This window comes from Lissotriton vulgaris, chromosome 11 (assembly GCF_964263255.1).
Source record: "Lissotriton vulgaris chromosome 11, aLisVul1.2, whole genome shotgun sequence".
Classification (NCBI taxonomy): domain Eukaryota; kingdom Metazoa; phylum Chordata; class Amphibia; order Caudata; family Salamandridae; genus Lissotriton; species Lissotriton vulgaris.
The window spans coordinates 382,276,862-382,290,242 of NC_141699.1; the positions used below are offsets into that span (position 1 = coordinate 382,276,862).

General features: G+C 42.7%; 1 protein-coding gene across 3 annotated transcripts in view; it reads left to right on the plus strand.

Annotated features, from left to right (window-relative positions):
• USP39 (ubiquitin specific peptidase 39) overlaps positions 1 to 13,381 on the plus strand; it is a 92,250-nt gene that overhangs the window by 16,354 nt on the left and 62,515 nt on the right. The gene's annotated exons all lie outside the window — the stretch shown is intronic.

A 13,381-nucleotide genomic window follows, 5' to 3' on the forward strand; every position in this document is an offset into this window, starting at 1 on the left:
ACTTTTCCGCTCCAGTTCAAAATCTACCTTTAACGGTAGTTCGATGCGAAAAAACTTTACAAACAACTTCCGGTATCAACAAACATCGACTCGACTTCATCCGTTCGATTCCGGTCATCGACGCGGGCCGTTGGGCCTATCCACGCTGTGAGGCCTACAACTCATGGAAAGGACACCATTTAAAAGATGCTAGAGTGTGGAGCAAAGTTTCCACACAGTGACCATCACAAGGTCTGTAACCTGTGCTTATCGCCAGAACACAACGCGTCAAGCTGTACAGCCTATGCATCCTTTCTATCAAAAAAGACGATCCGAGATCGTAGTGCCCGTCGACATGACATGCAGAGATCAGCTCCGGAACCAGTGGAGATCTTTGACAAAGAAGTTCCGCTCGTCCCAGAAAAAGATTCAGACGATCTCCAAATCGTATCCGGGGCAGACGACTACGATAACTTCATACCATCGGGTCAGCGCATGAGTACTACTGCCCCTGCCCCATACCCAGCACCTAAATCGCAGGTGTAAAGGTCAACACTGCGCCTCCGGGGCCCAGTCTTGACCGAAAAACACTTCGAAAGCCCCGCCATTGAGCCCGGCTCCGAAGAAAATATTCAAGCCTTCCGGTAGCTCCGTACGAAGCAAACCGCACGTGCCGATCCCACCAGCTCCCTCGTCACCTTAACCGAAAGAAGCCCCGTTCCGAAACCGTCGACTTCTGAGGACAAAACTATGAAGCCTGCTTCTGACGCCTCGTAGCTGACGAAGCCAGCTTCCACTCCAAAGCCAATATCTTCGGTACCGAAACCTACAAGGCCTGATTCCGATGCGCTCAAGCCCTCGAAACAGCCTTCGACTCCAAAAACAATACCTTTGGTGCAAAAATCTACGCCAAAGGATACAGTCACAGCCCCTAAGGCTAAAGATATGCAGCAACCACGCCCGGAACAGAAAAAATCGGCGCCGGCAACGGTTCCGCAAGGAGAAGACCTTTTCCAACCTGATCCTCTCCAAAAGAAGATCTACATTGATCCAAAGACAGGTCATGTATCCACTACACCACACAGGAATAGGAAGTCAGACACATCACCTACACCTGCAGTGCACGTCAAGAAGAAGGACTCTGCCACATCTCCTATGCAACCTTCTTCTCCTATACATCCTTCTCCTTCATCTCCTATTCCTCTTAACATTTCACCTCAAAATTCTCCTGAGAACTCTCCTCCTCATTCCTCACCACATACACCTCAAAATGATGATGAGTATAGCATGGGGGGAGGGGTAGACCCAGATGAGCCTTTTCCCTACCCTACTGGTGATCCAGACTGGGAGTACCCAAACCCACAGGATGTGCCAGATATTCCTGACCCACATACATCTCCATCAAAACCTTAACCCCCAGAAGACAATATTGGTTTGGGGCATTTACTGAATAGGGCTGCTATCTATCATGGGGTCACCATGCATTCAGATGAGGCAGAGGAAGACTTTTTTTGGATACTTTTGAGGAATCACAAAAGTCTGTTCAAATTCTGCCTATGATTAAAGGGCTTCATCAAACATGCTCCTGAAGTATTTAAAGACCCTGTACGTGCTAGGATTCTAAACCCTAGAGCTTCTGGGGATCCTGCCTACATTAAAGGACAGCTGCCTTTAGATTCCCTAGTCGTGTCAAATGTCAGGAAAAAAGCAAACTCACAAACATCAGGTGAAGCTCTACCCCTGATAAAGAATCTAAAGTAATAGATGCTTCAGGCAAAAAGATAGCGGCCCAGGCTAGCAATACATGGGGTATAGCTAACACACAAGCCCTCCTTGCAAGATATGATAAAGACACTATTACAACATTTACCTCATCGATGTAAAGCGCAGGCAAACGACCTTATACAAGAATGCAAGTTCATTTCAAATGCCTCAATCAAGTGCGCACTTTATGTAGCAGACACTGCATCTAGAGCTATAAACACTAGTGTCCTACTTGGACGTCATGCGTGGCTATACATTTCAGGATTTAAGCAGGAAGTGCAAACTACCATCTTAAATCAGCCATTCAACCAACATCAATTGTTTGGACCAGAGGTAGACACAGCACTTGAAAAAATGAAAAAGGACACTGATACAGCCAAATCTATGGGAGCTTTGCAATCCACCCAAGCTGGAGGCTCTTTTCGTCGCTCCTTCTATAGAGGAGGCTCCAAACAGACTGGAGCAGACAATTCAGCTTCCTTCAAATCCAATACACAGACATCCTCCAAATCCAATACACAGACATCCTCCAGTAAAGGATATTTTTGAGGAGGCTATAGACGCAACAACAATAAAGGAAGAGGTCGAGGTAATAACGATAATCAAACCTCTTCCACCACAAAACAGTGACTTGCCTCTGCTCCCCCAACAGCATTCCACTCCTGTGGTGGGCAGACTAACACAGTTCCCACCTGTCTGGAATTCCATCACAACAGACCAGTGGGTAAGACAAATTATCCGGTATGGCTACTGCCTCGAACTTACATCTACCCCTCCACACATACCACCCAGGCAGCGTCCAATGTCTGCAGAACATCTTACGCTGCTCAAACAAGAAGTCCTATCACTTCTTCAAAAAGACGCAATAGAAATGGTTCCTTTACAACATCAAGGAACAGGGGTTTACTCGCTGTATTTCCTAATACCCAAAAAGGACGGGACACTAAGACCGATTCTCGACCTCAGGCCCCTCAATCAATATACACACTCATCATTTTCATATGATCACTTTACAAGTGCTCCCATTGCTGCAACAAGGCGACTTCCTTACAACACTAGATTTAAAGGACACCTACTTCCACATTCCTATACATCCTTCTCACAGGAAGTATCTAAGGTTTGTACTGGAAGGACAGCATTATCAGTTCAAAGTCCTTCCATTCGGGTTCACAACAGCACCAAGAGTGTTCACAAAGTGCCTAGCAGTAGTAGCAGCACATCTCAGAAGACAATATATACATGTCTTCCCATATCTAGATGATTGGCTCATAAAAGCCAAGTCATTCAATCAGTGTGTCCAACACACATCTCAGACAATTCAAACATTACACGACTTAGGGTTCATAATCAACTACACCAAGTCGCACCTTCAGCCCTCTCATGTACATCAATATTTAGGGGCTACAATAAACACGTCTACAGCTGTAGCGTATCCCAGTCCACCAAGGATACAGAGCATTCAAGCTTTAGTTGCAAAATTTCAACATCAACACTCTCTCCCAGCCAGAGTGTCCATGAGACTAATAGGCATGATGGCATCTTGCATCTTTATTGTACCATATGCAAGACTGCAAATGTGTCCGTTACAAGAATGTCTAGCACAACAGTGGAACCAGGCTCAAGGACAACTAACAGACCTGGTATTGGTGGAGAGCCGAGTTTTAGGAAAGTGAACAATAGCAAACATACATTAAACAACTAAACAGGGTGCAAGAATTGGAAGTCCACAAAACAATATTTTAGAAAACATTTTCTTTTTATTCTGTTCTTTTGATAGTTTTTAGGTCTCACCCTGAAATTCGCATCCGAAGGATGCGTCCAGGTTGGAGACTTATAGTTATCTGACTCGGGGGGAATGAGGACAAGAAAGTGTTACGAGCTTTTGAAGGCAGATTTGGGTGCGCGAACGCGCACGTTCCGTCCCGCGCCGTGCACATGCGCGCGCATATACACAAACAGCAGACAGACACTCGCTCACACACACCCCCTCTCCCCCCCACAGTCACACACACTGACTCCAAGACACATACACACACGCACGCACGCTCACACACATACACAGCCCCCCACCGCCGCACGCGCACACACACGCCCCCCCCCCCCGCCCTCGCAGATCATCAACAAGGCGAAGCCACACTCACCGGCTTCCTTGGTGCGGCGGCGGCTCCTCTCATCGGCAGCTGCAGGGCCCGGCAGCAGGACTCTTCCTTCCTCCTTTGGCACCGGGGCGCAGGGTAGGCTCCTGCCTGCTCCGGTGCTCCAAACAGCTGCGGCTCTTCCGTGGGAGGCGGAGTAGGCTCCCGTCCTCCTACTTCCTGTTTCCGGTTGTCCCGCCCGGCCTGCCTGACTTCCTGGTCGCAGGCCGGCGGCACGAGCTCTGGACGGACTGCAGCACGCGCTCACGCGAAGATTTCCCTGCCCTCGCAGTTGTTGTAAGGTAAGAGAAAACTGCAATCCGAGTGCTCGGCCTTTCTTTTTAAGGCCTGCTAAACGAAGTGTCACGCCTTATAAGCTGTGAGGGTTTTCATTGTGACCTATGGAGCCACATTGTCCCTATACTTCGACTGATGTGTATCTAGAGCATTCATCCCTCATGAAGGTGTAAAAACTCAAAAATTGGCCAACATGCCTTAGTCGTCCAAGTCGTGTTTTTGTGCAGCTTACATTAGAAAGTGCTATTGTACTGTAACATTTGTGTATCACTTACTAGCCTTCCGTGGAGTGCTAAAGCCCTTACTGGCACGGATGGTAAGCTACACCATGTGGGAATGTGGCTGGGAGGGTGCGTTCCTTGTTTTGAGCGTTTGTGGGAAGTAGTTGTAGGTTGTGCAGGATGAGTACCAAAGTGCAGTTATCGAGTTATTAAGGATCGTGTGCTTAACATTGTGATGGAATGGAATGTGAGAGTTAAAAGCACACCTGTAGATGTGTGGTATGTACGCCGGCAGTTCTGGTTAGCTCTGCATTTCCCCATATGATATATTTGTTAGGCAGAGGTCTAAAGAAGGGAAACCAGTTGCATTTTATGATAAATAAGATAATAGATTTACAGAGGAGTACATATTGCATTACAAATGCTATAGGTATCACATTTGCGAAAGCTATAACTATTGGCATTGTAAATGACAAAGCTATTAATTTCGCTATTTTCAAAAACAACACATAAATAAAAACTTTGCCATTTACTTTGCCATTTACAATACCAATAGCTCAAACTTTCCTAATGCGAGACCTATTGCATTGCAAATGCTTGTTAAATTCATTATTATTTTTTAGATATAGGGATTTACAAATATTTCAAGATATCTGATACATTTTGACATATTATTTACATCTGTAAGTCATATTTATCAATCAGAATTTGGACTGCGGATCTATATGATGATGGCTAGCGGCAGAATAGGGACTACGCGCGTTTCGGCACTGCTACCTTCATCAGGACACCGTCTTTTAGCATCATTTATATTCAATTGGCAAGATGTTATGTTTCCTATAGCAGACACGGGTAAAATGGCGCAGATATTGAATACTAGTACTCCAGGAAATTCAGTGATATAGATCATAAGTAGTAGACTGATTTGTCAACAGTCCCGTGTTCATTGGTTGGCGTCAGTTTAATTCATACGGGTAAACTTGTAAGGTCTGAGATGTTGGGTCGGTTTTCATCTATGTACATTCGATTTTGAATCCGGAAGTATCTTATTATCAGAAGATTTAACAAGGTTTTTTCAGTGAAAGGATAACTCTTCGCATTTAGCACAAGGACACCTAGCGTTGTTTTCTTATCGCGCCCTCAACAGATATATCGTGGGGTATGTCACACTGTCTGAAATGGATTACGGCATTTTTACCATGCGGCCATCGTTATCGTGTTAAGTCGAGCGTATCCGCACCTCTCTTGCTCAAAAAACGCCATCAGCGTGGTGGACAGCCGCACACATCGCTCTCTGCAGTGGTGGAACACCAAAAACTTAGCAAAAGGGCGACCGTTCCTCGAACCTGTTCCACAAGTAATATTTACAGCAGACGCATCTCTCACAGGATGTGGATCCCATCTCCTACATCATACAACTCAAGGGCAATGGACCACTCAACAAAAAGCGCTCCATATCAACCACCTAAAGCTACTAGCAATTTTCTTAACGCTCAAAACTTTCCAAGTACAAGTACAAAACAAAGCTGTCTTAATCCGGATGGACAACTTGACGGCCATGCACTACTACAAAAACAGGGGGGGGGACACACTCTCTACAATTGTCCCAGCTTGCACAGAACATCTGGAGATGGGCCATTCCTCAAAACATATATCTATTAGCAGAACACCTTCCAGGAGTTCACAATCAGATAGCAGATCTGTTAAGTCGACAGAACTACATCCGCAAGTTCTTCTACCATTTTTTCACAAGTGGGGTCATCCAGACATAGATCTGTTCGCCACACACGAAAATGCAAAATGCCCAACCTTCGCTGCAAGGTTTCCACACCCACTGTCCAAGGGCAATGCGATATGGATGAACTGGTCAAGCAGATTTGCGTACGCTTTTCCGCCACTACCATTAATACCCCTGATAGTGCGTAAGCTACGACAACAGTCGCTCAAACTGATTTTAGTAGCTCCCACATGGGCACGCCAACCGTGGTGTACAACACTGCTAGAACTATCTCTAGTTCCACACCAAAAGCTACGTCTGACACCATCCATGCTAACGCAGAAACATGGAGACATCAGACACCCAGATCTAAGCCAATTGAATCTGGCGATATGGCTCCTGAAGTCTTAGAGTTTGGTTACCTTAACCTACGACCAGACGGTATGAATATCATTAAAGAAGCCAGGAGACCTACTACTAGAGATTGCTATGCTGCTAAATGAAAAAGATTTGCCATTTACTGCAACAATAACCAAATTGATCCCCTAGATGCTTCCATCCAAAATATCATTTGCTACTTTCTACATTTACAAAGATGTAACTTGGCATATACATCTATACGCCTACATCTTGCAGCATACTTACAAAATAGACAACATCTGTCTTTATTTAGAGTGCCTGCTATTAAAGCATTTCTGGAAGGATTAAAAAGAATCATTCCTCCCAGGTTACCACCCTCTCCAGTGTGGAACCTAAATATTGTTCTTGTTTGAAAAAACGAATATTTAGGAACATAGGTTTTAAATGGACATTGCACTGACAACAAAAAATTATTATAACTATGGATTCACAATACACATTAGAACATATTGTAAAAAAGGGGGTACTTTATTAAATAATGTTTTTATTAAAGATCTGATTTTTTAACATTCATTGTTTATCCAATTGAGATTCTCATAATAAGCACTGTACATTTATCATACATCACAATACATTTTTATATAAAGATATACATTTCATAAATGAATTCAAGAGATACAAACAGTGATATATGTATAAGGGTATATGATGTTGCTCAAAAGAACATGGCTAGGAATAGTTGAACATTGTTGAAGTGCAACCTAAATATTGTTCTTACCAGGCTCATGGGACCACCTTTTGAACCTCTACACAAATGTGAACTGCATTTCCTCACATGGAAAACAGCTTTTCTGGTGGCTATTACCTCTCTTAGGAGAGTTAGTGAGATTCAAGCTTTCACTATACAAGAACCATTTCTACAATTACACCGTAATAAAGTGGTTCTAAGAGCAAATCCCAAATTCCTTCAAAAAGTCATTACTCCGTTTCATTTAAACCGATCTGTGGAGTTACCCGTGTTTTTCCAAAACCCAGACTCTGTAGCAGAAAGAGTTCTACACACCCTAGATGTTAAAAGAGCTCTTCTCTATTACATTGATAGAACAAAAGTTTTTCGCAAAACAAAGCAATTGTTTGTAGCTTTCTCTCCACCACATAAAGGCAACCCCATCTCTAAAGCAGGAGTTCCATGGTGGATTGTCAAATGCATTCAAATATGCTATCAAAAAGCAAAGCGAACACTAACCATTCCTTCTAGGGCGCACTCCACACGCAAACTTGGAGCCTCTATGGCTTTGTTAGGAAACATTCCTCTAGAAGACATATGCAAGGCAGCAACATGGTCTACAACACATACTTTCACTAAACACTACTGTGTTGATGTGCAAGCCAAGCAGCAAGCTGAAGTAGGCCAAGCTATCCTCAAAACTCTATTTCAAACTACTGCAACAGATACAGGCGACCACCTCTAGGGGAGATACTGCTATATAATCTATGCTCAGTGTGAGATCTGCAGCTCATATGCCTCAAACGGAAAATGCTACTTACCAGTATGCATCTGTTCTTGGCATGTAGAGCTGCAGAGTCTCACATCCCTGCCGCCTCCCCGGGACCTGTATCCGCTCCAGCCCCATCTTAATTAGATATACACACATGGACATCTCTTTTCTCTTTCTACTAACTCCATCAGTTCCATCATGGCGAAAAACAATCTAAGGATAGAGCCGATGCCCATGCGCACTGTCGTCCAAAGGAGGAGTCACCTATCTCGTGACTACAAAGCCTTCTTCCAAGACGACAACAACATGCAATTATCCGAGCCCAACACCAGGTGGCGATCTAATGCTCAGTGTGAGATTGCAGCTCTACATGCCAAGAACAGATGCATACTAGTAAGTAGCATTTTCCCTATTGAATTTTTCAACAAAGCACTGGGCTTCCTGGAATGGTTGAAGAATACACAATCCCATTCCTGCTCAAAATATATCAATAATATTTACTTGCATTGCAGGAGGACATATGGTTGTTGGAGAGATTTTACGAACAAAGAAATACAAAAAAACACAGCTATATCATCTTTTTGCACAAGAATTCCAAACTCCCTTTAGCTCCATGATAATGAAATCACATTGCTTGATATTGGCAAACTCATTTTTACTTGCATATGTTTAGAGCATCAGTGTATGTTCTATGGTCAACTAACAGGTCGATTAATTACATTTCCAGTTGTATTTCATGGTAGTGCTAGTTATTACATTCATGTAAGCCATTCTAAATATCACACACCACAAATTAAATGTAATTAGTCTCTTCGCACCCAATTTAATATTAATTGTTTTATCTCACTGAAGAAGAAAAGTCGGGTTGGTGTGTAGACCTGTGACCCGTAGGTTGGCTAGAAATCTTGAAAGCCGGTGCGCAGTATTCATAACTAACTTGGCGCCATTATGTGTGCCTTTAAGTGATTCCTGGTTGAAGCCCATGCCTCGGCACTTACTATCGTGAGGCTACATAACTTATTCCCTTCCTCCACAATCCCAACAAGTTTGAGCCTGTTTTCTACAATAATATTCATACAAAGTTGGTATCACTTTTTGATGTTACGAATCTGCCTTGCTCCTGCCAGAGCAACCATGACTACATGAGCTCCCTGTCCTTCCTTACAAAGTTTGACCTTTAACATACAGCAGAGCCTTGTTTATCTGTTTCCAGATAGCATGTTCGTATACATGAACCCTGTTTGTGTCTTCCCTGTAGTATCTCTTGCACTGCCCACATCTGAGCCTGATGTGTCTCCTTATAGTATGTCTTTGCACTGTATACATTTCAATCATGTTTGTCTGCTCTCAGTATTCCGCATGCACGTTGCATGGCTAATCGTACCTTTATCTCACTGGCATGTCAACGCACTGTGAAATATGAGCACTTAAATCTAAGTTTAAGTCTACCACTGTCTTTCATTAAGCTCTCTTTGTCCCCTCAGTTTGTTTAATGCAGTGTCATATCTGCAATGTCCCATCATTATGTGTCCGGCAATTCCAACGCGAGCCCCATCTGCCTGTGTAAACGAGTAAAATTCTTTATTAGATGATTATTAAAAATCTTGCAAAGGCAGTACATCAACCTTCCATTTTCAAATGCAATAGTAATTTACATACAGTCAGATAGAAATAAAAAAAAATTGGCAAATGACCATGAAAATACAGCAATCCCTAGATCGTTTCTCTCTCTACTTTTTTTAAAAGCAGTATCGATAAATTTGAAAGTACTAGACAAAATAAAGGTTATCGACATTCAAATTCGATGCTTCCCTCCAAGTCCTTATACCATTTTCATTAAACTATTCTGTAGCTAATATAGTCTTTCAGATGCATATATTGAGCAACAGATGAACTTATTTTGACTAGATATCAATTCACACCTGAACTCGAAAGAAGGAAGATGGAGTGAATAAATAAAGGCTAATTATCTTTTGTCTGATATTCTGCTTTTATGAATGAATGAATGAATATAAAATTTATAAAGCGCTAACTTTGCCCAAGGGCGTCAAGGCGCTAACAGCATAAGCCACATGCAGGCAAAAGAGGCACACCTAGACCAGCATCTGAGGGAACAGCCAGGTTTTTAGCACCTTTTCGAAAAAAAGTGTGTGAACTTTGACCAGCAATTTCGTTAGAAAAGAAAGGGAGTTCCACAATTTAGCAGCAGCCGTTTAGAAGGATCTCCCCCCCCCATCTCATCCGTTTAAACCTGGGCACTGTAAGAAGATGCTTACTTGCTGACCTGAGGTTCCTTGTAGGGACATAATGATGAAATAATGTTTTAATGCCGTCAGGACCCAGGCCATGGTAAGCATTATGAGTGAGGCAGAAGGTTTTGAACATGATCCTACGATAGATTGGAAGCCAATGCAGAGATGGTGGTTTCTTTAATACACTTGTGACATCATTGATTCAAATGAGGTTATAATAAGATACAAATTGTTTATTCATAGTATTTTCATAATCTAGTACACACGATTTATTAATCAGTTGGTTGACGATTACTGCCTTAAAGGCTGCAAAAGAGGAACCACCAAAGCAGTATGCACTTACTTCCAAAAGCTTGGTTCAGTAGTGTAGTCACTGGATTCGGTCTTGCGTCCATGTTTTGATGGCTTTGAAAGTGCTAGAAACAGGCCGCTTTAGTATGATGGCAGACTTTTAAGGCTGATGACCTAACCACTGCATCCTACCAAACCAAGCCTTAATTCAGCTTGGCATGTTGATTGAGGAAGACTACAAATGTTCCAAAAGATGTTGCAATAGGCTTTGTGTAGCCATTTAGGCAAGACTCCCTGAAATGCCTTGCACTTCTGTATGAGTGGAGGAATTAATTTTGCTTCACTCACCTTAAGGAATGGAATAGTGTTTGGGCTATGAAATCTTGGCATAGCCCATTCAGGGCAAACTATTGACGATTACCTTGTTAACCTTGACAGCTGGTAGCATGGACAACCTAAGTCGATTTGCTACTCTGCAAGCTCCATGTATGTTGAGGTACAGTCCAATATGTTTTAGCCCACATTGTGAGACCCAATTTATACAGCCGGATCAATTGGTGACATCTGACTTGTACAGCAGAGTTGGGAGCCTGTGGAGGCCAAATGCCCTGTTTCTTCTACTTCCTTTATGAACTTTTGCTACCCTTTTTCTTGCAAAACTGTACCCCCTTGTGTAATTGCTTCACAGATAAATTTGTGAACTGGAGCTCACTATGTGGACTAAAACAATGGGCTGCGACATAATTACGTGTGATTTATATAACACCAGGGAACCCAAAGGAGCAATAAGCTAGGGACCTTGGGTATTTACTTATCAACAGAGACAGTGGTCCCTAAACAAGAAACAATGAATCCAAATAAATATAGACTAAATAGTTCTATATCATATGTCCAGCCGGACAGTTTAATTTCCAATGAATAGAATAGATATAAGAATCAGTGTGATACAAGTGGGACACCAGCCGGTGCCCAACTAACACACTCAAGGGAAAACGAACAGGGGGATTTATAGGCAAATTGTAGGGGTCTGAATATCATAAATCATACACAGACAATGCATATTATACACATATGCAATTGGTAAATCACAAAATAGTTGTGCATTTAGTGTATTCAGGTCGACGACGCTTCGAACCCAATTAAAATACAAGGTTCATCCTCAGGACAACAATAAATTGCCTAATGAACACAGATATAGACTGTACCCTACAATAATACGCTCCCAATTTTCAACCTTACACAACATCTACTCTCCAACAGTGAGTTATCTCTGTTAAGTAAAGGACTATCATTTGTCCCTAGCATCCGCCCGAACTACCTGGAAGTACAAACCGAACTTCTTAGGTTTTTCCGCAAATTGAGATTGCATGCCTTCTTTCTGTTAAACCCCCAACCTTTGTCAATCTCAAGTACTCCTTTCAGACCACCTTCGACCTTTTCACCGTCGGGCAATATGGTCCCTGCTGATCTCCTCACATTTGAAAAACTTGTCCTGAATGACATAACCAACCTTGAAAAACGCCATTCTTTTATTCCGTACAACATCTCACTGGAGGAAAAGAAGGCGATCACAAGCTTGAAATCCAACTCTAATCTTATTATCAAACCTGCCGATAAGGGCGGAGGTATTGTTATGCAGGACTTGGATACTTATAAGATTGAAATTCAGCGACAACTTGACAACCCAGAACATATGTTAAACTTTCTAAAAATCCAACTAAAGACATACAGAAACTAATATCTGAGGTCACTACTGAAGGTTTGGAGTGTGGTTTTCTAAGTAATAAGGAGTTATTGTTCCTCAACGCTAAATCACCAAGGATACCAGTGATGTGCACACTCCCGAAGGTTCACAAAAACGCTGAACACCCACCGGGACGGCCCATAGTGTCCGGTTGTGGTTCGGTGTTGTAACCCTTAGGCTTATTTGTTAATCATTTCATCAAAGACTGTGTACTAACCACTAAATGTTACATACGTGACACTATGCACATGATTAATATAATAGAGGAGTATCCCTTTGACCCCACGTCCAGTGTACTGTGTACTCTGGATGTGGAGTCATTGTATACCAATATCCCCCAAAATGACTCCATCCTTGTCATTCAAGACGTTCTCAACAAACGCCCTAGGCCACATCGAATGCCAACTTTGTTTATCTTACAATTACTTGAGATATGCTTGACCAAAAATTACTTCCTGTTCGGCCAATATTTTGGCCAGATCAAAGGTACTTCCATGGGGGCAATTTTTGCCCCCAATTTGGCCATTCTGTACATGGACAGTCTGGAATGCGGACGCATTCGGACGTCTACTAATCCCTTCCATAGTGGTATCACACTATGGAAGCGATACATCGACGACATTTTTATGATTTGGACCAACTCGGAAGAGTTACTCCCTTCATTCCTACATTGGCTCAATAGTAATTGCAGTGGTTTAACTTATAAGATATCCACTAGTCACTCTAGTACTCCATTTTTAGATCTCAATATACAGGAGAAAGACGGAATTCATATTACGAGTTTATATAGGAAATCCACCGAACGGAACACTCTTTTGAGTTACCACAGCCACCATCCACGTGCCCTTCGAGACTCATTACCATACTCCCAATTTCTCAGACTACGTAGAAATTGTTATCTGAAGGAGGATTACTTTAAGGAGGCAAAAGCACTGAGTGCCAAGTTAAGGGCGAGAGGTTACCCACGGAAACTAATCCATTCCTCCCTTAAGCGTGCTTGGTACTGTCCCAGGGATGTGTTACTTGAACCAAAAACCAAGACGACACAGAACCGGCTGGTTTGTGTCACCACCTTTTCACCAGCATCCAATTCTGTCACCAAAAGTATCAGGAAACATTGGC